Here is a 27,563-nt window from a genome sequence, read left to right as displayed (position 1 = left end):
TTATATTATTTTAATCGTGAATATAGGAAAGCAAATATCTACTAGGTTTCCTTCCAGCACAAGCATAAGAACATTTCCAAAAGACATTACATTGTGAATAAACAAAAAAAAAATTGTATAGACCAAAATAACAACATATATACACAAAATTTATCTCTTATAGTCATGTATATTCTTAGTTTGCTTTAGATGAAATAATAGCAAAACACAATGAAAGAACATTAACTATGGCAATCATTATATTTTCTTCTAGATCTTTGTCTAGCACAAAGACAAACACATACCAACTTTGCAAGGTGAAATAAATTTAGAATGTGATATAATTACTTCTAACATGAACAAAAGCATATTGCATTTGCATCCTAGATTTATTTCTATTACAAACGCATGGATATTGTCAAAAAAAAACATTGTAAGGTGAAAGAAATCTAGCATGTGCTAGAATTATTTTTAGCACGAACACATTCATATTTCCAAGAAAAACATTGCAAAACAAAATAAATATAGCACAAGCTAGATTTCCTTATACCACAAACCACAAACATATTGTCATTAAAATATTGCAAGGCAAAGGAAATGAAACCCATGCTAGACTATATTCTATCGCATACAAGAAGATTGCCAACAACAACATTGTATTGTAAAGCAAAAACATAAACACAATGTCAATATAGTCATTGGAATAATAATATTTCTTGGGACATTTGACCTTGCCTTTTAGAGACTATGAAGTTTTAGTCCATGCCTACGTAGACTATTGTTACAATATAAAAAAATTTAAACCTTGAAACGATTAGAAGGCCCTTCATATGGAATATGTGGTCTAAGAATGGGATAGTGTACAAAGATTTCCTCCTATAAAAAATACAAGAACGTTGCAAATAACAACATTACAAGGTGAAAGAAATATAATTCATACTATAATTCCTTCTAATGCGAAATTAATCACATAACAACATTGTAGGGTGAGAAAAATTTACTCAAAATTACATTTACTTATAACAAACATATAAATATCTCCAATGACAACACTACACGACAAAAAAAATTTAGCGCAAGCTAGATTTTCTTTTAGCCTAAACAAAAACATGTTAGCATTAACAACATTGCAATGTAAAATAAAATCTAACATGTGTTAGATTTCATTTTAGTGCAAACTCGAGCACATAGAAACATTGTAGAGTGACAAGTCTATCAAGTGCTAGATTTATGTCTACCACAAATACAAGCACGTTGCCAACAACAACGTGGTAGAGTATAAGAATTCTAGATTGTGTTAAATTTTATTCCAACACAAACACAAACACATTTTAATTTGAAAGAAATTTAACACATGTTATATTTCCTTTAAACGCAAACACAAGAACATAACAACATTGTAAGACTAAACAAGTTTATTGTGTGCTAGATTAACAACATTGCAATTTAAAATAAAATCTAACATGTGTTAGATTTTCTTTTAGCGCAAACTTGAGCACATAGAAACATTGTAGAGTTTCCTTTAAACGCAAACACAAGAACATAACAACATTGTAAGACTAAACAAGTTTATTGTGTGCTAGATTAACAACATTGCAATTTAAAATAAAATCTAACATGTGTTAGATTTTCTTTTAGCGCAAACTTGAGCACATAGAAACATTGTAGAGTGATAAATCTAGCAAGTGCTAGATTTATGTCTACCACAAATAAAAGCACATTGCTGACAACAACATTGTAGAGTATAAGAAATCTAGCTTGTGTTAAATGTTCTTCCAACACAAACACAAGGACATTTAAATTTGAAAGAAATCTAACACATGCTATATTTCCTTCTAGCACAAACACAAGAACATAACAACATTGTAGGACTAAATAAGTCTATAATGTGTGCTAGATTAACAACATTGCAATGTAAAATAAAATCTAACATGTGTTAGATTTCCTTTTAGCACAAATTGGAGCACATAGAAACATTGCAGAGTGAGAAATCTAGCAAGTGCTAGATTTCTGTCTAGCACAAATACAAGCATGTTGCCAACAACAACATTGTAGAGTATAAGAAATCTAGCTTGTGTTAAATTTTCTTCCAACACAAACACAAGCACATTTAAATTTGAAAGAATTCTAACACATGCTATATTTCCTTCTAGCACAAACACAAGAACATAACAACATATTAGGACTAAATAAGTCTAATGTGTGCTAGATTAACAACATTGCAATGTAAAAGAAAATCCAACATGTGTTAGATTTCCTTTTAGCACAAACTCAAGCACATAGAAACATTGTAGAGTGAGAAATATAGCAAGTGCTAAATTTATGTCTACCACAAATAAAAACATGTTGCCAACAACAACCTTGTAGAGTATAAGAAATCTCGCTTGTGTTGAATTTTCTTCCAACACAAACACAAGCAAATTTAAATTTGAAAGAAATATAAAACATGTTATATTTCCTTCTAGCACAAACGCAAGAACATAACAACATTTTAGGACTAAATAAGTCTAACGTTTGCTAGATTAACAACATTGCAATGTATAAGAAAATCTAACATGTGTTAGATTTCCTTTTAGCACAAACTCAAGCACATAGAAATATTCTAGAGTGAGAAATATAGCAACTGCTAGATTTATGTCTAACACAAATGCAAGCACGTTGCCAACAACAACATTGTAGAGCGAGAAATCTAACATGTGCTACATTTATGTCTACCACAAATACAAGCACGTTGCCGACAACAACGTTGTATAGTATAAGACTTCTAGATTGTGTTAAATTTTCTTCCAACACAAACTCAAGCACAATTTAATTTGAAAGAAATCTAACACATGTTATATTTCCTTCAAGCACAAACACAAGAACATAACAACATTGTAGGACTAAATAAGTCTAATGTGTGCTATATTAACAACGTTGCAATGTAAAAGAAAATCTAACATGTGTTAGATTTCCTTTTAGCGCAAATTCGAGCGGATAGAAACATTGTAGAGTGAGAAATCTAGCAAGTGCTAGATTTATGTATACCACAAATCTATCCTACCATCGAAAGCGGAAACAAAATCTATCCTACCATCTCAAGCTTTGGATAGAAAGCTTGGTAAAAGAGATGGATTTGGTCTGGGATAAGTCTCTCTATAAGGAAAAGAGGTCCTCTACATGGAGCTGGCAGAAGGGAGTTACCTAAAAATCTATCACGAGTTATCTAGAAACTCCATACGAAAACATCACATGTGTTTTCTTATCAAAGGATGGGCTTCCTCTCATAAACCAATATTCATTGCTTCCCTGTATCCCTTGCAAAGGCTCTATCTTTTGACCCCGTTGTATAAAAGGCTCTTTCACCCACTGTTGATAATATCGGCGATTCGAAAATATTGCGATATTTTTGGCAAAACGATATATCGCCGAGAAAATATCGCAATATTTTTTTGTGTTGAAAATATCGCGATATTTCCAAAATATCGGCAAAATATCGGCTATGTTTAAAATTTTGAAAAAAAAATATTTTTTATGCTTGCCGATATTTTGTTGATATTTTCGCCGATATTGCCAATAAGATGTTTTCTGGACCCTTGCCGATATTTTGCCAATACCAATATTTTCAACACTGCTTTCACCTACCCTGTTGATCATATGCTCCGAGTACAAACTCAAAATAATATATGGAAGACACATTATCCTCATGCATGGGAGACATAACATATACGTTTTCTTGGAGAGTTTCTTTCCATGTCATTCTTACATTCTTCCTCATGCTAAAAGAACGCATGCCTCCATAGTTGGAATTCAATAAAACCAACCTAAGAAGCCAATGATCTTGAAATATGTGTGATTTTGTGCCAAGATAGAGGTGTCGTGGCATAAGTGGAAGGAAGGAATTTTTCTAAATTTGAAGACAGAGTTTAGTAAAAAACATAAAATCTCATTACGCACTAGTTTAAATCAATGTTCACTGCAAATAAGATAAGGTGTCCTTCAAATCACATTATAAACTAGTCTGAATCATCACTGCATTGAGCCATGGTATACGAATTGTAAGGATACCCAAAGAGTAGCAGTAGCTAAAATTTTTTATGCCAACATTATGGAACTAGAGGGAATGGATTCAATGGAGATCAAGACCTTACGTTGTGTTTTTCTGAGTGGAAGAAGTCCCTAGAAATTAAAATTTTCCTGGAGATAGGGACAAGCAACTAATAACAAACGGAAGCACTAATAATGTATCAAGGAGTCAGGTTCCTGAAGGACATTGTGCAAAGGGATGTAGTTATTGTTGAGGACTCCAACATAATCACAAGATCACTGAAGCAGTTCCCTCCTCCTAAGCCCTGGCATGCATCTATCATAAAATGGTCCTGCTACTCAATGCATTTAAATAAGTCCACTATTTTCAGGTTAGAAAAAGATTCAACTCCCAAGTCAATCAGATGGCTAAGCAAGCAATTTCAGTTGAGGACTCCAACACAATCACAAGATCACTGAAGCAGGAAAGAGCTCCTTCCTCTTAAGCCCTGGCATGCATCTATCATAAAATGGTCCTGCTACTCAATGTATTTAAATAAGTCCACTATTTTCAGGTTAGAAAAAGATTCAACTCCCAAGTCAATCAAATGGCTAAGCAAGCAGTTTCAAAAGACAAAGGAACTCTCTGAGTATGTATCAAGGGGGGGGGGGAAATCCCTCTACACCTCAATAACATCATCAATAAAAAGTCCCAAGGAGAGGAAGCATGAAAGGTGGCACTCTCTACCCAAATTGTGATACATGGAAACAAAAGGAGTTTGGCTCACCAGATAAGAAGGCACAGGGACAGTTTGCTAACAGAGAGTTTGATAACCGGGACAGTTTGCTAACAGGGACAGTTTGATCATATGTTCCAAGTACAAACTCAAAATACTAATGGAAGATAGGTGATCCTCATGCATTGGAGACATAACATATACGTTTTCTTGGAGAGGCCTGATACTAAAGCATAGCGTGACATTCTTTTTTATTACAGATTTCCTTGACAACACGTTAGCATTCTTTTTACTTGCAGATTTCCACAAGATTGGGGTCCTCTGGAAATTCTTCTGGAGTAATAGCTTCTGGGTTATGATCTTCCAGTGATTTTTTTCTTCTTTTAATTATTTGTGTTTATTATTATTATCTTCTCACTAAACGTCTTGGTAGGCTAAAATTTCACCTCATCCCACTCTAAAGTAGAATGATTTAAAGAAAATGATTTGTTGATATTCCTACCTGGGAACAAAACTGGCAGTTAAGTTCTCATATTTGGTTGCTCCTAGGATTAATCATTACATCATAGGTGTGCATAGGTTATACATTAGAAGATATATACAGTCATGTATATCCCTTATCACTGGGAAGTGAAAATGTCATAATTCAACGGAGCACATGTTGTACTACCGTTAAGGTGCATTACAAAACACGAAGTACAAGTTTGATACATCTTTGAAGTCAAGTCCACTAGGAACTAGGAACTATGTCTGATCAATGAGATTTCTGTAGGTCTAACAAATCCACAGTTGTGAATAATTATTCCCTACAAATACATGCCCAGGTGGACAAAGTTGCAATGGATCTTGAGCATTTTGTTAGCTACTTGAGCACTGAAGAGGTGCCTTTTGCATAATGAGTAGGGTCCCGGCTGATGATCATCAACTTTGCTACTTGTGCCATCCCAATGCTCAAGACAAGGCTTTGAGTAGTGACAAAGTACAAGTCAGTGAGTGTGAGAAATAAGGGAGAGGTGCTAAGTTTGGCTATGCCACTGCCACAACTACATCTAGTAGAGCATACTTTGGATGAAAAGGTACCCTGCATCCTCTTGGGGTTATCTAATATGTGGTGACCTCAGGATGATGGTAATGAAGGATGGAACTTCCAGTGATATTTATGTTTCCCAATGTTTTGGGATGGCCTTCAAAGCTAATCAATGATGACCCTCCCTGTTCTACTACGGTGCAGGTGTTCAGGTGCCATATCATTTATTGTTCATTGTTTTGTTGATGTGACTCACCCTTCAAGGTTTTAATTATGTTGATGGCTATACTGGACTTTGGGCCAAGGGTCTATTTTGTTCATAACTTCATATTTCAGTTGGATCTAGGCATTTAGTGCATAGGGGATTTTTAATGTTGCTCCTATGTTGACATTATGGTGGTGGTCCATCTATTCAAGCCACACATTCACACAATGGGTAGTGGATGATGGATCTAGTGGGCAGGTTTGGGTTTGTTGGAGGGTTACATGTTTGAGGCGGCATTTAACTGGAGAGAGGAAGATGGATAAAATCAAAATCTGTGACCAAGTTCCTGGTGCAGACAGGGAACCTTGGAGGGGCTGTTAAACCAATCTTTGTACGAGGAAGAAGGGAGGCAGCCCTGTGCCCCCAACATGGCTGACATAGAGGGGATCAGAATATATGCAGAAAAGACAGAAGTCAAAGGCCAAGGAGAAAGTAGATGAACCGAGTAGACTGCATCAGATCTTTATAGGGGGTGCTCAGCACAAGCTACTGCACCTGTTCAAGTGAACCCAATCATATTAACTGCAAAAAAGGATTTGAATAAAAGAGAGAAGCATCTTTATGTTGTCTACCTCCAGAAGCAACAAAAGAAAATATTAGAGTGTGATAGGAGAGGGTATTTTCATTTGAGTGCAATGCTTAATAAAACTTAGACGACCATTTTTTTCCTGAAATGCAATAAAGAGAAGCATTAAAACTTACTACACTGGAATTTGGCACAAGAGACGAATAAGCTCGAACAGGATAATAGGATAATGATTAAAACACAGTTAATAGACTTATAAACATTTATCAAATACCATCACACAATTGGCATGGTTAATATCAGCAAAAGGCACGGCTATTAGTGCAGCAACGATGAAGCATTTGGCACATGAAGAATACAGCAATGCAGCAGCTAGATATAGTATTTGAAAATGAAAAATAGAAGATACTAGAATGCCATAGTTGACATTGTAACATAGTGCTTGGCACAGTTAAGAAAGAAAATAAACATAGTTAGAAAAGGCTACTGATTGCAGCAAAGTAGGCACTTAGACATAGCGAATTCAGATGTCCCATTTGTGGTTTGATATTCCTTTTTCTGCTCTGCATAATGAATTTCCGGGAGGAAACCCACTGGGTACTTCCCCTCTAAATGCAAATGCAAATCAAACCAATCAAACAGTCTAAATGCAAATGCACATGTATGTATTTGTTTTCGGCTTTCTTAGTATGTGAATGATAAAAAGAAAGCTAATGCGCAAATCTGAATTACTTTTCAAGCGACAGTTACTAACAAGTTTCTTTTCAAAATAAAAAATGAAGACAATCTCAACACTTTACGATTCGGAAATGAATACTTGCTTTCGACACTAGAAAAACTACAAATTCATACCAAATACAATAGTAACAGGGTGATTGACTATCAAGAGCAACCAAACTCTCTCCTATGACTGAAAACGACACTTGCGACACTTTCAAATCAAGAAACGACAATACAATTACGTTACTTTTTGCAAAGGAGAACTGAAAATGACTCAACAAATACACAAAAACATTTACAGTTCTTTTGCACAATGGAGGCGGAATATCAGCAAGGAAAGGGGTTTCAAACAGAGATATACTGATTACAAACAACAAAACTCATGAATAGAACTGAAAAGAATGAACACAGAAACCAAAACTGAGGAACAATGCCTAGTCTGATCAGCGCACCTGTAACACAGTGAACTTGAAATGCAGCGCACCTACTACACTCGGGAAGTGCGCTGAATTTCAGATTCACAGAACAGAGCCTGCGCTGGGCCAGAGACGAGACTTTGCTTGGGTTCCAGGTCACAGTTTGCAGTTCAGTTCAGGGGTTTTGGCCGAGCAAATGGTAATCAGTAAACCAACAATCAGGGGTAGATCTAAGGAGGTTATTGGAGCTACCACAGGGGCAATTAGAGAGTTTGTAAATCAGTTGTTTAATTCATAAACAAATCCCGGAGATTGACTGAAGCGGCATTTATCTACTTTGCATTTGCATAGCAAATGCAGTTCGAAAGCTACCTGGCTCGACTTCAGACTCCGTCTGTAAGTTTATAAAATAAACAACAAGGAAGATAAACAAACAACCTAGTCGCTCCCCAACGGAGTCGCCATTTTGTTACAGGGAAAAGTGTCTACACAGAACTTCTTATCCCACTAAGGTGTGGTAACTACCTTAGAAACAAACAAAGTAAAGCTACTTTCGTTTTTCCTTTATGAAATATAGATGAGAGAAGAACAAAGGAGACCAACCTCTATCTTGCGCTTATCTCCTAATTCGATTCCTCTCTCTCCTGATAGTCCTTCGCTACTTGCTTCCTAGAGAAGGATACTAAGAGCAAGGCTTAATGTGCAAAGGTGGTGGTACGCAAAACAAAGAAAGGAAAAATAAGATCGAGGGGATAAACAGAAATGTCTCCTCTCGTTTATATATTTTGTTGATTTGAAAAAAAGCTTACTCATTTTCATTCTTCTTCCTCGTTTGTTTATTGTCCCATTTTCCGTTGTTGTTGACTTCTTTCTCTTTGAAACCAGCCCATTTCTTTAGCTCTTTATGTCCTCATCCATTCTCTTTCAAAATGTTTCGATTAAAGGTTTGCTCCATGAATTTCACATAAACTCGTCATCGATATCTATTGATCTTCACCATTTGAGTCTCAGCAGGACCATTTTTGTCTCTGATACCTATTGCCATGGTTCTTTCATACCTTCAAAGGAGAAGCAGCTTCAACATGCACAACCATGAGAAAAGCACTGGGAAAAGATGAAGAAGACAATGGAGATGTAGGACAGCAAAAATCTCTCTATTTCTAATTGATTAATTGCAAATAAATGATAGTCTCAAAGTGTGGTAATTGAGAGGACAACTGCCTCCAGAGTAAGTTCATTTTTTCCATTTTTGAATGTAACATGGCATATTAAGGTTTAGGAATCCCCTGATAGGAAAGTATCTTTGAATTTAACACAACATATTAAGGTTTATGAATTCCCTGATTGGAAAGTACTACTAACGAACACTTAAAAATGGAATTACCATACGCTGCGATATCCATGATGGTTGGATCACCAAAAAACTAGTACTGTTATGCAGCATGGATGGACTGTTAAATTTGAAGACAGAGTATGGTTGGATCACCAAGAAACTAGTACTGTTATGCAGCATGGATGGATTGTTAAATTTGAAGACAGAGTATAGTAAGAAACATGAAATCTCATTATGCACTAGTTTAAATCAATGTTCACTGCAAATGAGATAAGGTGTCCTTCAAATCACATTATGCACTTGTCTGAATCATCACTACTTTGACCCATTGCTAACAGACAGTTTGATAACAGAGACAGTTTGCTAACAGGGACAGTTTGATCATATGTTCCAAGTACAAACTCAAAATACTAATGGAAGACAGGTGATCCTCATGCATTGGAGACATAACATATACGTTTTCATAGACGTTATCTGTTCACAACTAAAGATTCATTCCCTATGGGCCTTTCCACTATACGTGATTAATTAGTTTTACAAAAAACCCCTTTTCCAATCTATCTACTACCTGAGGTTATATAACCTTATCTTCTTCAAAAAAATCCTTACTTTATAACATAAGGGACATGATAGGAAGACTTCAAAAAGAAGTCTGTAGAATCTTTCATCACACCGTCAAGAACTTGTAAATATTTATGGCAACAGGGGACAAAGTCAAAGTCCCCTTTGATAACTCATTCGCTGAAGTATTGAGTTCATGAAGAATGTCCCTGAAAGAATATTTGTCAAAGTCTGTTGAAGTGTTGAGTTCGTGAAGAATGTTCATGAAAGAATTTCATTTAAAAGATATAATTGAGTTATAAAAGTCCACCAACAAATGACATAGATTTATATTTATTAATTGATGCTTTCCTATTGGCCTAATCAATACAAGGTTGGAATCACTCATGATCTGCAACTTCTTAACACCTCTAAGCATAACAACCTCAATAAGTTTTCTTAGGGAAGTAAAATATGCTTAGTTAGTTGATCCTCTATCGAGAGAATATTGAATATGGAAATAGTGATCAGGAATGAGAAAAAGAACAACACATACCCCACAAATGCAGGGATGGTCTTAACTAACACCATAAATAAATAAACTCAAAATCCAAATCTATCATTACTGATAGCTTAGGCTTCCTTGTGGGTATATCCTCCAACCTTTAATGCACTAGATATAATAGAGCCAACAGTAATAGAAATAAGAATATCCTTGTCTTGAAAAATGCTATAGTTCTTTGTTTACCAAATACCATATATGAATAACACTACAAGAGCTTCAAAGCATTTAAGAAACTTATTAAAGAACCAAACTTATGCACATTCCATCAAAATAACATAGGACCAAGGAACCTTTGGCTTGAGCTCAATGAAAAATTTAAATAGGATTTGAACAATATAACGACAAGAGATAAACAAATGATGAACATTTTCCTCATTGTTTTTGCACAACAGACATTGATGAGGCCCAACCTAACCTATTTTAATTCCACTTGCCCGAGTGAGAAGTTAATTTGATAAAGCTAACTACAATGTAATTATAATTTCCAAAGGAAAATGCAGTTATCATAATAAATCCCACTACCACTCACTTCTCTTGAAAATTGAGATTCCAATATATAAAAGGGCCCAAACTACAGAAACCTCTGCCTTGGTATTAGACTCTGAACCAATATTCAACCAAATATGATAAGACCCATTTCTAGGGAGGAAACTGATGGCACCCCCTCCACATACACCTAAATGATATGCATCATCAAGGAAACCTACATTTATAGATAGAGGACTATGAGGGAAGCATAAGGAGTGACTACGAGGAGGATTCAAAGGCTTGAAATACAGAGAAGAAACCCATAATATGAGGCAGGATGTCAGAGATCTCTGCTTTCAAAGATATGTTTATTCTGAACCTTATAGACACCCCAAGCGATGAAGATAGGAAAGGATTTACAATTACCCATGTTTTTCTCACATAAGAAAAGGAAATGGTCAATATGATACATTGGAACAAGGTCCAAAATATGGAGGGTTGCAGTCCAAAGTTCCATGGAAAAATCACACAGAAAAAATAAGTGATTGACATATTCAAAGTCCTTTGAATAGAGGATACATATATTTGGCCTAGATAATCCTTTATGTGCATTTGTGGCTTCTTCAGCACAAGCGTACACCATAGAGATGATTCGGTTTTGTGCTTGTATGCTAGCATTTTCAAGACAAGGATTTCCTTGTAATCATGTTGTTTGATTGTTGTAACTCTGTGTTCTATGATTTAACACTTTGACCCATGAAGTAATGTATGATGCATTTCTTAAAAAACTGGAAAGAGATCTAGATCGGTATATTGTAAGGAAATGAAAGAACTTCTAAGCAGCTTAAACAGTAGCTTCAATTTTTCTTTTATAACATACGATTGGTTCTGCTATGTTTTGTTAATTTTTCATGGCGGGAGGGATTCAACATCCAATCAAGATAGGGGACCATGGCTACTCAACCCAGAGAGGGGAGACCCCTGTTATCCCACATTCATATAACACAGTTGTACCAGGGGCAAAAAAACATTCAGCAAATCCAACAAACACAATGGGAAAGACCTTTTAAGGCACCACTTGAAGGCCACACAATTGCCTGGAGACAGCCTCTGAGAATTTCAGGTTAGAGATACCATCATCAATATTCGGCAGGAAGATTCAATATTTGAGAGACCACATCATTATTTGTCATTTTTTTGCATATTGGCCATCCAACCAATGTGAGAATAACGAATTAAACTCTTTGAATTGCAGGTTTGACTTGAATCAAATCAGAAGAGAGTTTTTCAAGCTAGGCTGTAGTAAAATTCAAGGTTGATCAAGATTACTCAGCCAGCACAAGTTGGACTCACAATTAATCAGAAGTTACACTCTGCTCACTGATTTTTTCCAATTTTTTTCTCAAGCGCACTATGAGCATTTTCTCAAGTTACACTATGAGCATGTGCTGAGGTGAGAAATGGCATTTTATGAACAATGCTGCTCAGTGTTCCTTGAACAGAGTTTATATTGTTATAATCCTTGTGCAATTCAGTACTAGTTTGGAGAATTGATGGCTATTTAATATTTGTACAGGTCATGCTCGGAGGCTATTTTGCTTTGAAAAGAGTTGAATATCCATCTACAGATTTATTGTATCCATTTCCATTTGGAATCAATAAACCATTAAAAAGTTTTTTCACAGCCTTTGGAAGTAATACATACCCTATTGATATTCATTTTTATCTCTAGTATATCAGCATTATTTATGGAGGAACAGAAAAAGGGACTGATGTAGTATGGTCGGATGTGTGCCAGCATTTGCTTAATTATAATTTATCATTTATATTCCCAGAATGACAGTCTGCAACTTGGTAAAACCCTGAAGTTGGACCAATGAACAATTCGAGATACATATATGAATAGAGGATACATATATTTGGCCTAGATAATACTTTGAACAATTCGAGATCCTTCAACTCTGCTGTCTTCAAATCCTGAACTTTACTATTTGTATCATCAAGTCTAAGCATAATCCTAAGTAAATTGAAGGGCATTCATTAGCTATAGTCATACTGGATTATTTCAAGGACCAAGGGATATATTTTCAGCCTTAGTTATGAACCTAATTTCAAGCATGGATCCATTTCAGATCTCTGAATCATCCTTGGACCAGGACAAAGCCATTACAGCTGTGAGCAAATTCTGAAGCTAGAATAATAGATTATGAAAGAGACCCTTTAGAATTTAAATATGTTACATCTAGTGCTTGAGGGAAAGAACCTTAAAATTCCCCTTCTCCATTATCCAGTCCATCACACACTTGGAATCTCCATAAATCTGACAGGAGATAATGTTCAATGATGTTTCAATATATAAAAGGGCCCAAACTACAGAAACCTCTGCCTTGGTATTAGACTCTGAACCAATATTCAACCAAATATGATAAGACCCATTTCTAGGGAGGAAACTGATGGCACCCCCTCCACATACACCTAAATGATATGCATCATCAAAGAAACCTACATTTATAGATAGAGGACTATGAGGGAAGCATAAGGAGTGACTACGAGGAGGATTCAAAGGCTTGAAATACAGAGAAGAAACCCATAATATGAGGCAGGATGTCAGAGATCTCTGCTTTCAAAGATATGTTTATTCTGAACCTTATAGACACCCCAAGCGATGAAGATAGGAAAGGATTTACAATTACCCATGTTTTTCTCACATAAGAAAAGGAAATGGTCAATATGATACATTGGAACAAGGTCCAAAATATGGAGGGTTGCAGTCCAAAGTTCCATGGAAAAATCACACAGAAAAAATAAGTGATTGACATATTCAAATTCCTTTGAATAGAGGATACATATATTTGGCCTAGATAATCCTTTATGTGCATTTGTGGCTTCTTCAGCACAAGCGTACACCATAGAGATGATTCGGTTTTGTGCTTGTATGCTAGCATTTTCAAGACAAGGATTTCCTTGTAATCATGTTGTTTGATTGTTGTAACTCTGTGTTCTATGATTTAACACTTTGACCCATGAAGTAATGTATGATGCATTTCTTAAAAAACTGGAAAGAGATCTAGATCGGTATATTGTAAGGAAATGAAAGAACTTCTAAGCAGCTTAAACAGTAGCTTCAATTTTTCTTTTATAACATACGATTGGTTCTGCTATGTTTTGTTAATTTTTCATGGCGGGAGGGATTCAACATCCAATCAAGATAGGGGACCATGGCTACTCAACCCAGAGAGGGGAGACCCCTTTTATCCCACATTCATATAACACAGTTGTACCAGGGGCAAAAAAACATTCAGCAAATCCAACAAACACAATGGGAAAGACCTTTTAAGGCACCACTTGAAGGCCACACAATTGCCTGGAGACAGCCTCTGAGAATTTCAGGTTAGAGATACCATCATCAATATTCGGCAGGAAGATTCAATATTTGAGAGACCACATCATTATTTGTCATTTTTTTGCATATTGGCCATCCAACCAATGTGAGAATAACGAATTAAACTCTTTGAATTGCAGGTTTGACTTGAATCAAATCAGAAGAGAGTTTTTCAAGCTAGGCTGTAGTAAAATTCAAGGTTGATCAAGATTACTCAGCCAGCACAAGTTGGACTCACAATTAATCAGAAGTTACACTCTGCTCACCGATTTTTTCCAATTTTTTTCTCAAGCGCACTATGAGCATTTTCTCAAGTTACACTATGAGCATGTGCTGAGGTGAGAAATGGCATTTTATGAACAATGCTGCTCAGTGTTCCTTGAACAGAGTTTATATTGTTATAATCCTTGTGCAATTCAGTACTAGTTTGGAGAATTGATGGCTATTTAATATTTGTACAGGTCATGCTCGGAGGCTATTTTGCTTTGAAAAGAGTTGAATATCCCTCTACAGATTATTGTATCCATTTCCATTTGGAATCAATAAACCATTAAAAAGTTTTTTCACAGCCTTTGGAAGTAATACATACCCTATTGATATTCATTTTTATCTCTAGTATATCAGCATTATTTATGGAGGAACAGAAAAAGGGACTGATGTAGTATGGTCGGATGTGTGCCAGCATTTTCTTAATTATAATTTATCATTTATATTCCCAGAATGACAGTCTGCAACTTGGTAAAACCCTGAAGTTGGACCAATGAACAATTCGAGATACATATATGAATAGAGGATACATATATTTGGCCTAGATAATACTTTGAACAATTCGAGATCCTTCAACTCTGCTGTCTTCAAATCCTGAACTTTACTATTTGTATCATCAAGTCTAAAGCATAATCCTAAGTAAATTGAAGGGCATTCATTAGCTATAGTCATACTGGATTATTTCAAGGACCAAGGGATATATTTTCAGCCTTAGTTATGAACCTAATTTCAAGCATGGATCCATTTCAGATCTCTGAATCATCCTTGGACCAGGACAAAGCCATTACAGCCGTGAGAAAATTCTGAAGCAAGTCATGAAAATCAATATTAGAGTTATTCACTTGGCTTGATATTATTCTGGAAATTTGCCTCAATAGAAAACTTTAGATTTCTTAATAGCTTACATTTATATGCCTGCGGTCCTATTGATGTCACTTAGGTGAGACAATGGCTGAAACATTGAGGCTCAGAATTATGGTATCGATTAGCCCTTAATTACGACATACTTCCAAAGCAGTCGTTATTGTAAATGAGTCAGAAACATGATCACCTTCTTCTGGAAATCTGAAGGTGGAAGTTGCAGTTCTCTGAAGCAAGAACCCTTACTCAATAACTAGAGCTACACATAATTGACCTATGGTTTGATAATTGGCTAAATTTGATATATTTTTGTAAGACAGTTCTCTCATGGGGAGTGGGTACAGCAGATGGAGAATTACGTTAGATCAAGTCAGAAATGTGAGAGTAAATAGCCATGAGAGAAAAATCTATGGGAGACAACTTTTTCGTGTATGTAGAGAAGGATACTAAGAGCAAAGCTTAATGTGTAAAGGTGGTGGTACGCAAAACTCTGCAAATGGACGTCATTTGTCAAAATTAATTCTAAATGTGAATATGTTTTCTACTATGCCTGCGATTGTCAACTCTTTTTGTGCCTTTGTGTAAGAAAGGTTGAATTTTTATTTTGTATGAGCACAATGATGACTCGGAACTCTGTCTTGTGTGTCAGTGTCTGATCTATGGAAAAAGATAAATATAGATTTTAATCACTCTTGAATAGACTGTAAATTTTTTTGGCATTGCATGATGTTGAAAATAGTTAGGTGGACAGATCCTAGCTGGTGTAGAGTCCCCCTGAGGGTCCACTCAAGCTCACTACTATGTTATTGCTAATTCACTAATTTTTTTTGAAGCAGCACTAGCAGTTCTAGTTCCAGCTGTATATCTAGTAGTATACCTAAGAGCATATATATGCATACGTAGCAGCAGAACAAAAAGAGTAAGTATATGAACCTTGAACCAAGCTAGCATCATGATCAGCCTCTGTCAAGGAAATATCTCCATGTGTTGTGGGGGTCTCACCACACCAAACGCATTTTAGAGACCCTTGTCATGACCAGGTTAGCCCTGTAACTTCACTGCCTTCTAACGTGTTTGGAGGTTGTTGTTACCACTAGATATTGGTTTCATTCATTGTTCACAGGTAGCAAACTTTCACTGCCATATTTTGTTGAGAAATATCAGGAGCCCTGACAGGAGATAATGTTCAATGATGTTTCAATATATAAAAGGGCCCAAACTACAGAAACCTCTGCCTTGGTATTAGACTCTGAACCAATATTCAACCAAATATGATAAGACCCATTTCTAGGGAGGAAACTGATGGCACCCCCTCCACATACACCTAAATGATATGCATCATCAAAGAAACCTACATTTATAGATAGAGGACTATGAGGGAAGCATAAGGAGTGACTACGAGGAGGATTCAAAGGCTTGACATACAGAGAAGAAACCCATAATATGAGGCAGGATGTCAGAGATCTCTGCTTTCAAAGATATGTTTATTCTGAACTTTATAGACACCCCAAGCGATGAATATAGGAAAGGATTTACAATTACCCATGTTTTTCTCACATAAGAAAAGGAAATGGTCAATATGATACATTGGAACAAGGTCCAAAATATGGAGGGTTGCAGTCCAAAGTTCCATGGAAAAATCACACAACAAAAATAAGGTCAGGCATTGTGCTATTGAACAAAATCTATGGCCATTTTGACTACTTATGATGGGACTTACAGTTCAGTCTTTCCACTACTTGTAAGCATGGATAATTTGCCCTAGTACTATACCTAAGAGCATATATATGCATACGTAGAAGATGGACATCCATCACAAAATTAAATAACAGGGACCAAAAATGGACATGAAAAGAACATCTATAAACTTTGTAGAAGATGGATAAAATTACTAAAAAAGATAAAAACCCGGATAGTATGGAACATTAAAATCCTAGTTACAAACAAGAATAACCAGTTCAAACAAAAATATTTTATTCATAAGATGACAAAAAGGATAGAATTTCTTGACATATCAAAAGAAGTGAGCCAACTGAAGATCACTGGGGATATGAACATATCCCCTTCTCAATAATTGTAAGCCTCCTGGTTCTTCAAATAAAAAGTGGCCTTCCTCCACCCGTAGATATTTTTTGGACATATAGTCCGCATGTTGGTTACATTCCCTCAAAATATGCTAGAATAATAGATTATGAAAGAGACCCTTTAGAATTTAAATATGTTACATCTAGTGCTTGAGGGAAAGAACCTTCAAATTCCCCTTCTCCATTGTCCAGTCCATCACACACTTAGAATCTCCATAAATCTGACAGGAGATAATGTTCAAGGATGTTTCAATATATAAAAGGGCCCAAACTACAGAAACCTCTGCCTTGGTATTAGACTCTGAACCAATATTCAACCAAATATGATAAGACCCATTTTTAGGGAGGAAACTGATGGCACCCCCTCCACATACACCTAAATGATATGCATCATCAAAGAAACCTACATTTATAGATAGAGGACTATGAGGGAAGCATAAGGAGTGACTACGAGGAGGATTCAAAGGCTTGAAATACAGAGAAGGGCTGTTAAATTTGAAGACAGGGTATGGTTGGATCACCAAGAAACTAGTAATGTTATGCAGCATGGATGGACTGTTAAATTTAAATGGATCGACGTGATTAATTAGCTTTACAAAAAACCCCTTTTCCAATCTATCTACTACCTGAGGTTATATAAGATCTACATCAAGATCTTGGAAATAAGATGGCCTAATTCATAGGTTGATGTAGATCATTGAAGTGACTGTCCTAAGCAAAGAACATGTTAATCAAAATTTAACATGGTATCAGAGCTCAGGTGAGGACAATCCCAAGTAAGAGAAAAAACAATCACTTAGAAGTTTGTTGATAAGAATTCATGATCACCTTCTTCTGGAAATCTGAAGGTGGAAGTTGCAGTTCTTTGAAGCAAGAACCCTTACTCAATACTTTGAACAATTCGAGATCCTTCAACTCTACTGTCTTCAAATCTTGAACTTACTATTTGTATCATCGAGTCTAAAGCAGAATCCTAAGTAAATTGAAGGGCATTCATTAGCTATTGTCATACTGGATTATTTCAAGGACCAAGGGATATATTTTCAGCCTTAGTTATGAACCTAATTTCAAGCATGGATCCATTTCAGATCTCTGAATCATCCTTGGACCAGGACAAAGCCATTACAGCTGTGAGCAAATTCTAAAGCTAGAATAATAGATTATGAAAGAGACCCTTTAGAATTTAAATATGTTACATCTAGTGCTTGAGGGAAAGAACCTTAAAATTCCCCTTCTCCATTATCCAGTCCATCACACACTTGGAATCTCCATAAATCTGACAGGAGATAATGTTCAATGATGTTTCAATATATAAAAGGGCCCAAACTACAGAAACCTCTGCCTTGGTATTAGACTCTGAACCAATATTCAACCAAATATGATAAGACCCATTTCTAGGGAGGAAACTGATGGCACCCCCTCCACATACACCTAAATGATATGCATCATCAAAGAAACCTACATTTATAGATAGAGGACTATGAGGGAAGCATAAGGAGTGACTACGAGGAGGATTCAAAGGCTTGAAATACAGAGAAGGAACCCATAATATGAGGCAGGATGTCAGAGATCTCTGCTTTCAAAGATATGTTTATTCTGAACTTTATAGACACCCCAAGCGATGAATATAGGAAAGGATTTACAATTACCCATGTTTTTCTCACATAAGAAAAGGAAATGGTCAATATGATAAATTGGAACAAGGTCCAAAATATGGAGGGTTGCAGTCCAAAGTTCCATGGAAAAATCACACAGAAAAATAAGTGATTGACATATTCAAATTCCTTTGAATAGAGAATACATATATTTGGCCTAGATAATCCTTTATGTGCATTTGTGGCTTCTTCAGCACAAGCGTACACCATAGAGATGATTCGGTTTTGTGCTTGTATGCTAGCATTTTCAAGACAAGGATTTCCTTGTAATCATGTTGTTTGATTGTTGTAACTCTGTGTTCTATGATTTAACACTTTGACCCATGAAGTAATGTATGATGCATTTCTTAAAAAACTGGAAAGAGATCTAGATCGGTATATTGTAAGGAAATGAAAGAACTTCTAAGCAGCTTAAACAGTAGCTTCAATTTTTCTTTTATAACATACGATTGGTTCTGCTATGTTTTGTTAATTTTTCATGGCGGGAGGGATTCCTGAGGACTGTTTATAAGGTTGGTAACCTACAGTCATATTATATTAATGAAATCTGTCCTAGACCAAAGTTCAAATCAGTACACTCAGATTGACATGGCAGTTTAAAAAAGTGAGTACAATGAGGAGTACCTGTATTTTTCATGAACTCTAGCTTCCAGAAGAGGATATTCTGAACTGCACTTGTAAATTTCAACAGTTGTTCTTCTGAAAATCAGACAATCGTGCATGGAAGTAAGTTTAACAGTGCAGTTGTGGCGGGATCAATATCTATTTATACTGAGTGATGATCTAATCAGATCAGATGATGTGGAGGGGTCAACGGTTAGTTTATTATGAGCAACTTTATTCTTACTAACATTTACTCACAAAATCGTGCATGTATTTGCTGACAAAATAGTGCAGTAGATGCAGGTTGGTATTTGGAATGGAATTGTAAGTAAAATTTCCATTTTTTATTTTTTATTTTTTAATATCAAATAAGCAATTTAGAAATTACTAAAAGAAAAAAATTAGAGATTTTTCTTTATTTCAAATAAGAAACTAGTTCAAATAAAGAATTTAGTGGTTATTAAAAAAGCTAAAAGTAGAGTTTTTTCTTTATTTCAAATAAGGAATTTAAGAATTTATTAATTACTCCCTATCTCTATTTTTCTAGCAATATATACTTGTCTTATATAAAACCTCAAGTAATAGGCTTGGTAACACCCTTGAAATAATATTTTCTCTCATTTATTAAATACTTTGTATTTCCACTTTTTACCTTGAGTCACAAAGAAATAATAAATATAGTTAATATGCTAATATTGAGGACAAGTTTGACATGGCATATAGGTTAGTTGGGGCTTTTTGCACATTTAGGTGATGGGGAGCACTATTTGCCATTATTATAAACCAAAGTAATATAGATGTTGTATGGGTGTTAATGTGAGGATAATTTTGCCCCTAGACAAGGATGGGTATGTTTGGGGCCTTGGACATCATCTAAGGAGAAACACCATTATTATCCCAGGGCATACGAGTGGTTTTGGTTGGTTTAGTAATAGTACAGACTGTGCACATGGTACAAAACCACCTCCCAGTGCCCCTAAGGTGAACGATTGGCCTAGTGGTGCTCATCGCCAACATCAAGGTTTCTTGTTGGTGGCTAGTGTCCTACTTACTAATGTCTACTACCTAATATTGTGACATTTTGATAGATCGATGTGCCAACAACTAATACATTGCATTAGTGTTGGTTGACCTTGAGGTGTCCTTGATACAGTTAGCCCGAAATTTGACCTAGACTTGGTGGACTATAGTCCCCAACCATGGAGTGAGAGTCCTTGAACCCCCTATCTAGATGAGCTAATGGATAATGTAGGATGATATGCTAATATCGAGGACATTGAGCTTGACATGGCATGTAGGTTAGTTGGGGCTTTTTGCACATTTAGGTGATGGGGAGCACTATTTGCCATCATTATAAACCAAAGGAATATAGATGTTGTATGGGTATTAATGTGAGGATAATTTTGCCCCTGGACAAGGATGGCTTTGTTTGGGGCCTTGGACATCATCTAAGGAGAAACACCATTATCATCCCAGGGCGTACGAGTGGTTTTGGTTGGTTTAGTAATAATACAGACTGTGCACATGGTACAAAAACACCTCCCAGTGCCTCTAAGATGAACGGTTGGCCTAGTGGTGCTCATCGCCAACATCAAGGTTTCTTGTTGGTGGCTAGTGTCCTACTTACTATTGTTTACTACCCAATATTGCGACATTTTGATAGGTCGATGTGCCAACAACTAATACATTGCATTAGTGTAGGTTGACCTTGTTAAGGTGTCCTTCATACAGTTAGCCTGAAATTTGACCTCTCGATGGACTATAGTCCCCAACCATGGAGTGAGAGTCCTTGAACCCTCTATCTCCATGAGCTAAATTATGGATAATGTAGGATGATATGCTAATATCGAGGACATGTTTGACATTTTGATAGGTCGATGTACCAACAACTAATACATTGCATTAGTGTTGGTTGACCTTGAGGTGTCCTTGATACAGTTAGCCCGAAATTTGACCTAGACTTGATGGACTATAGTCCCCAACCATGGAGAGTCCTTGAACCCCCTATCTAGATGAGCTAATGGATAATGTAGGACGATATGCTAATATCGAGGACAAGCTTGACATGGCATGTAATAATATCTGATTATCATCCTAGGGCCTACGACTGTTTTTGGTTGGTTTAGTAATAATATAGACTATGCACATGGTACAAAACCACCTCAGAGTGCCTCTAAGGTGAATGGTTGGCCTAGTGGTGCTCATCGCCAACATCAAGTTTTCTTGTTGGTGGCTAGTGTCCTACTTACTAATGTCTACTACCTAATATTGTGACATTTTGATAGGTCGATGTACCAACAACTAATACATTGCATTAGTGTAGGTTGACCTTGTTAAGGTGTCTTTCATATAGTTAGCCTAAACCAAAGTAATATAGATGTTGTATGGGTGTTAATGTGAGAATAATTTTTCCCCTAGACAAGGATGGCTTTGTTTGGGGCCTTGGACATCATCTAAGGAGAAACACCATTATCATCCCAGGGCGTACGAGTGGTTTTGGTTGGTTTAGTAATAATACAGACTGTGCACATGGTACAAAAACACCTCCCAGTGCCTCTAAGATGAACGGTTGGCCTAGTGGTGCTCATCGCCAACATCAAGGTTTCTTGTTGGTGGCTAGTGTCCTACTTACTATTGTTTACTACCCAATATTGCGACATTTTGATAGGTCGATGTGCCAACAACTAATACATTGCATTAGTGTAGGTTGACCTTGTTAAGGTGTCCTTCATACAGTTAGCCTGAAATTTGACCTCTCGATGGACTATAGTCCCCAACCATGGAGTGAGAGTCCTTGAACCCTCTATCTCCATGAGCTAAATTATGGATAATGTAGGATGATATGCTAATATCGAGGACATGTTTGACATTTTGATAGGTCGATGTACCAACAACTAATACATTGCATTAGTGTTGGTTGACCTTGAGGTGTCCTTGATACAGTTAGCCCAAAATTTGACCTAGACTTGATGGACTATAGTCCCCAACCATGGAGAGTCCTTGAACCCCCTATCTAGATGAGCTAATGGATAATGTAGGACGATATTCTAATATCGAGGACAAGCTTGACATGGCATGTAATAATATCTGATTATCATCCTAGGGCCTACGACTGGTTTTGGTTGGTTTAGTAATAATATAGACTATGCACATGGTACAAAACCACCTCATAGTGCCTCTAAGTTGAATGGTTGGCCTAGTGGTGCTCATCGCCAACATCAAGTTTTCTTGTTGGTGGCTAGTGTCCTACTTACTAATGTCTACTACCTAATATTGTGACATTTTGATAGGTCGATGTACCAACAACTAATACATTGCATTAGTGTAGGTTGACCTTGTTAAGGTGTCCTTCATATAGTTAGCCTAAACCAAAGTAATATAGATGTTGTATGTGTGTTAATGTGAGAATAATTTTTCCCCTAGGCAAGGATGGCTTTGTTTGGGGCCTTGGACATCATCTAAGGAGAAACACCATTATCATCCCAGGGCGTACGAGTGGTTTTGGTTGGTTTAGTAATAATACAGACTGTGCACATGGTACAAAAACACCTCCCAGTGCCTCTAAGATGAACGGTTGGCCTAGTGGTGCTCATCGCCAACATCAAGGTTTCTTGTTGGTGGCTAGTGTCCTACTTACTAATGTCTACTACCCAATATTGCGACATTTTGATAGGTCGATGTGCCAACAACTAATACATTGCATTAGTGTAGGTTGACCTTGTTAAGGTGTCCTTCATACAGTTAGCCTGAAATTTGACCTCTTGATGGACTATAGTCCCCAACCATGGAGTGAGAGTCCTTGAACCCTCTATCTCCATGAGCTAAATTATGGATAATGTAGGATGATATGCTAATATCGAGGACATGTTTGACATTTTGATAGGTCGATGTACCAACAACTAATACATTGCATTAGTGTTGGTTGACCTTGAGGTGTCCTTGATACAGTTAGCCCGAAATTTGACCTAGACTTGATGGACTATAGTCCCCAACCATGGAGAGTCCTTGAACCCCCTATCTAGATGAGCTAATGGATAATGTAGGACGATATGCTAATATCGAGGACAAGCTTGACATGGCATGTAATAATATCTAATTATCATCCTAGGGCCTACGACTGGTTTTGGTTGGTTTAGTAATAATATAGACTATGCACATGGTACAAAACCACCTCCGAGTGCCTCTAAGGTGAATGGTTGGCTTAGTGGTGCTCATCGCCAACATCAAGTTTTCTTGTTGGTGGCTAGTGTCCTACTTACTAATGTCTACTACCTAATATTGTGACATTTTGATAGGTCGATGTACCAACAACTAATACATTGCATTAGTGTAGGTTGACCTTGTTAAGGTGCCTTTCATATAGTTAGCCTAAACCAAAGTAATATAGATGTTGTATGGGTGTAATGTGAGAATAATTTTTCCCCTAGGCAAGGATGGCTTTGTTTGGTGCCTTGGACATCATCTAAGGAGAAACAACATTATCATCCCAGGGTGTACGAGTGGTTTTGGTTGGTTTAGTAATAATACACACTGTGCACATGGTACAAAAACACCTCCCAGTGCCTCTAAGATGAACGGTTGGCCTAGTGGTGCTCATCGCCAACATCAAGGTTTCTTGTTGGTGGCTAGTGTCCTACTTACTAATGTCTACTACCCAATATTGTGACATTTTGATAGGTCGATGAACCAACAACTAATACATTGCACTATTTGCCATCATTATAAACCAAAGGAATATAGATGTTGTATGGGTATTAATGTGAGGATAATTTTGCCCCTAGACAAGGATGGCTTTGTTTGGGGCATTGGACATCATCTAAGGAGAAACACCATTATCATCCCAGGGCGTACGAGTGGTTTTGGTGGGTTTACTAATAATACAGACAGTGCACATGGTACAAAACCACCTCCCAGTGCCTCTAAGATGAATGGTTGGCCTAGTGGTGCTCATCGGCAACATCAAGGTTTCTTGTTGGTGGCTAGTGTCCTACTTACTATTGTTTACTACCCAATATTGCGACATTTTGATAGGTCGATGTGCCAACAACTAATACATTGCATTAGTGCTGGTTGACCTTGACATGTCCATGATACAATTAGCCCGAAATTTGACCTAGACTTGATGGACTATAGTCCCCAACCATGGAGTGAGAGTCCTTGAACCCCCTATCTAGATGAGCTAATGGATAATGTAGGATGATAATGTGAGGATAATTTTGCCCCTGGACAAGGATGGGTATGTTTGGGGCCTTGGACATCATCTAAGGAGAAACACCATTATCATCCCAGGGCATACGAGTGGTTTTGGTTGGTTTAGTAATAATACAGACTGTGCACATGGTACAAAAACACCTCCCAGTGCCTCTAAGGTGAACGGTTGGCCTAGTGGTGCTCATCGCCAACATCAAGGTTTCTTGTTGGTGGCTAGTGTCCTACTTACTAATGTCTACTACCCAATATTGTGACATTTTGATAGGTCGATGTACCAACAACTAATACATTGCATTAGTGTAGGTTGACCTTGTTAAGGTGTCCTTCATACAGTTAGCCTGAAATTTGACCTCTCGATGGACTATAGTCCCCAACCATGGAGTGAGAGTCCTTGAACCCTCTATCTCCATGAGCTAAATTATGGAGAATGTAGGATGATATGCTAATATCGAGGACATGTTTGACATTTTGATAGATCGATGTACCAACAACTAATACATTGCATTAGTGTTGGTTGACCTTGAGGTGTCCTTGATACAGTTAGCTCGAACTTTGACCTAGACTTGATGGACTATAGTCCCCAACCATGGAGTGAGAGTCCTTGAACCCCCTATCTAGATGAGCTAATGGATAATGTAGGATGATATGGTAATATCGAGGACATTGAGCTTGACATGGCATGTAGGTTAGTTGGGTCTTTTTGCACATTTAGGTGATGGGGAGCACTATTTGCCATCATTATAAACCAAAGGAATATAGATGTTGTATGGGTATTAATGTGAGGATAATTTTGCCCCTAGACAAGGATGGCTTTGTTTGGGGCATTGGACATCATCTAAGGAGAAACACCATTATCATCCCAGGGCGTACGAGTGGTTTTGGTTGGTTTAGTAATAATACAGACAGTGCACATGGTACAAAACCACCTCCCAGTGCCTCTAAGATGAATGGTTGGCCTAGTGGTGCTCATCGGCAACATCAAGGTTTCTTGTTGGTGGCTAGTGTCCTACTTACTATTGTTTACTACCCAATATTGCGACATTTTGATAGGTCGATGGCCAACAACTAATACATTGCATTAGTGCTGGTTGACCTTGACATGTCCATGATACAATTAGCCCGAAATTTGACCTAGACTTGATGGACTATAGTCCCCAACCATGGAGTGAGAGTCCTTGAACCCCCTATCTAGATGAGCTAATGGATAATGTAGGATGATATGCTAATATCGAGGACAAGTTTGACATGGCAGGCATTCCTCCACTCAAGGAGTTTTCCTCCTATCCACTTGTACAAACAATAGGCTTGAGTAAGATAATAGGATTAGAAGAAAATCATAGGAAAACATGTGAATAATACGAGAGGTTCAGATTCCAAGATTTTTTTGTAACTTTGTTATCTTCAAAGTTACAAACAACATGTTTGTTAATTGAAGTGATATTTGATTTCAGCGCTTAGTTTAGCTTTCTTCTAAGGTTTTTAAGTTTCCTTGTGTTAACTTGGCCCATTAACCTAGGTGGTCAATATCCCTCTTGTATCATTTATGTTCACATATTTGTTTATGAGCAATTTTTTCTTACAACTTATCTTAACATTTGTTGATGATAGTTGTAGCACTCTTACATTAATTAGATAGAATTTTTACTTTAAATTTAGTTCATTTCCATTACTATTTTTAATTTTTTTGGTTCATTATGTGTTATTCATTAACCCTACCACAAATTGTTTTAATGCATTGGATATGTTCACTTTCCAATTTTCCAACTTCTCATTAGCATCATTGCCATCCAATACCACATTTAGCATATTCACCTTCACATTAGACTGTTTCTTGTAGAAAAATAAGGACACCTGTAGCAGTTTGCAACCCGACTTCCAAGCTTGCCCAAATTCACACGAAACATAAGATAATCCGTGATTCAACGATTTGGGAAACTTTTGAACAGACAGATAATCAGTGATCCGTGTGCTTTGACAATCCGTGATCCGTGTGCTTTGAGAAGCGGATGCACACATTATATCCAATATGGTCGGGGGTATCCTGTAGCATTAACAGGTGAGGCGCATCTGTCAACAACCCTTTCGGACGGCCAAGACATTTTTATAAGCTCTGCATTTAATTCCGTTTTTTTTTGTGAGGCCGATCTTCCATAGTTTTTGCCTAAAACAGGTATGTGTTTAGGCTTTCTGTTTGTTTTATTAAAAAATGTCTCTTTGGATAAATTATTATCATATCCTGTTGCCTGTTCAGATTGTTGGGGCTACCTTTAGATTATATCTTTTTTATTTTGCAGACTTTAAACACATATCTACTAAGCATAGGATGATAAAACGTTGCATTTTCTTGGATCGGATTCTAGCTTAGTTATTTCCTCTGCTTCTGGGCATATGTAACGTTAAGTGCATGTTAATGGAATTTGATTACTTGTTTCTTTGTGTTAAGTACATTGATAAGCAGAAAAACCTTTATCGCTTCCGAAACATCTTCACCATGCACTTTCTGGGTAGAAATGTTAGGACTTCTTATTATTTTCAATGGCATATTACCACAAGAATGCTTGAGATGAGGGATACTCAGATTACGTCCAGAACAGATACAGATTGGTGTATTTTCAATGGCATATTACCACAAGTCTTCTTATTTTCAATAGAATATTACCACAAGAACGCTTGAGATGAGAGATACCCAGATTACGTCCAGAAAAGATACAAATTGGTGGTTTTTTCAGTGACCTATCCCTAGCCAGTTTCTCAACAGTAACTTTCACCTTTTTCTCAGGAAGACTAATTTGAGAGGCTTCCATCTTTATACGAAACCACCCTCTTTCTTTTTCATAAATAGAAGATTTTGATATCATTGGGCATGGACTATCTGTTGTAACAAGTCCCAACATAAGTCGTCAAAATGGTCATATATTT

This window comes from Pinus tabuliformis, chromosome 5_2 (genome assembly GCF_031772625.1).
Source record: "Pinus tabuliformis cultivar Carrire ecotype Pingquan chromosome 5_2, CPIR1, whole genome shotgun sequence".
Classification (NCBI taxonomy): Eukaryota; Viridiplantae; Streptophyta; class Pinopsida; order Pinales; family Pinaceae; genus Pinus; species Pinus tabuliformis.
The sequence above is the reverse complement of the archived record's forward strand: the minus strand, read 5'-3'. Positions refer to the sequence as shown.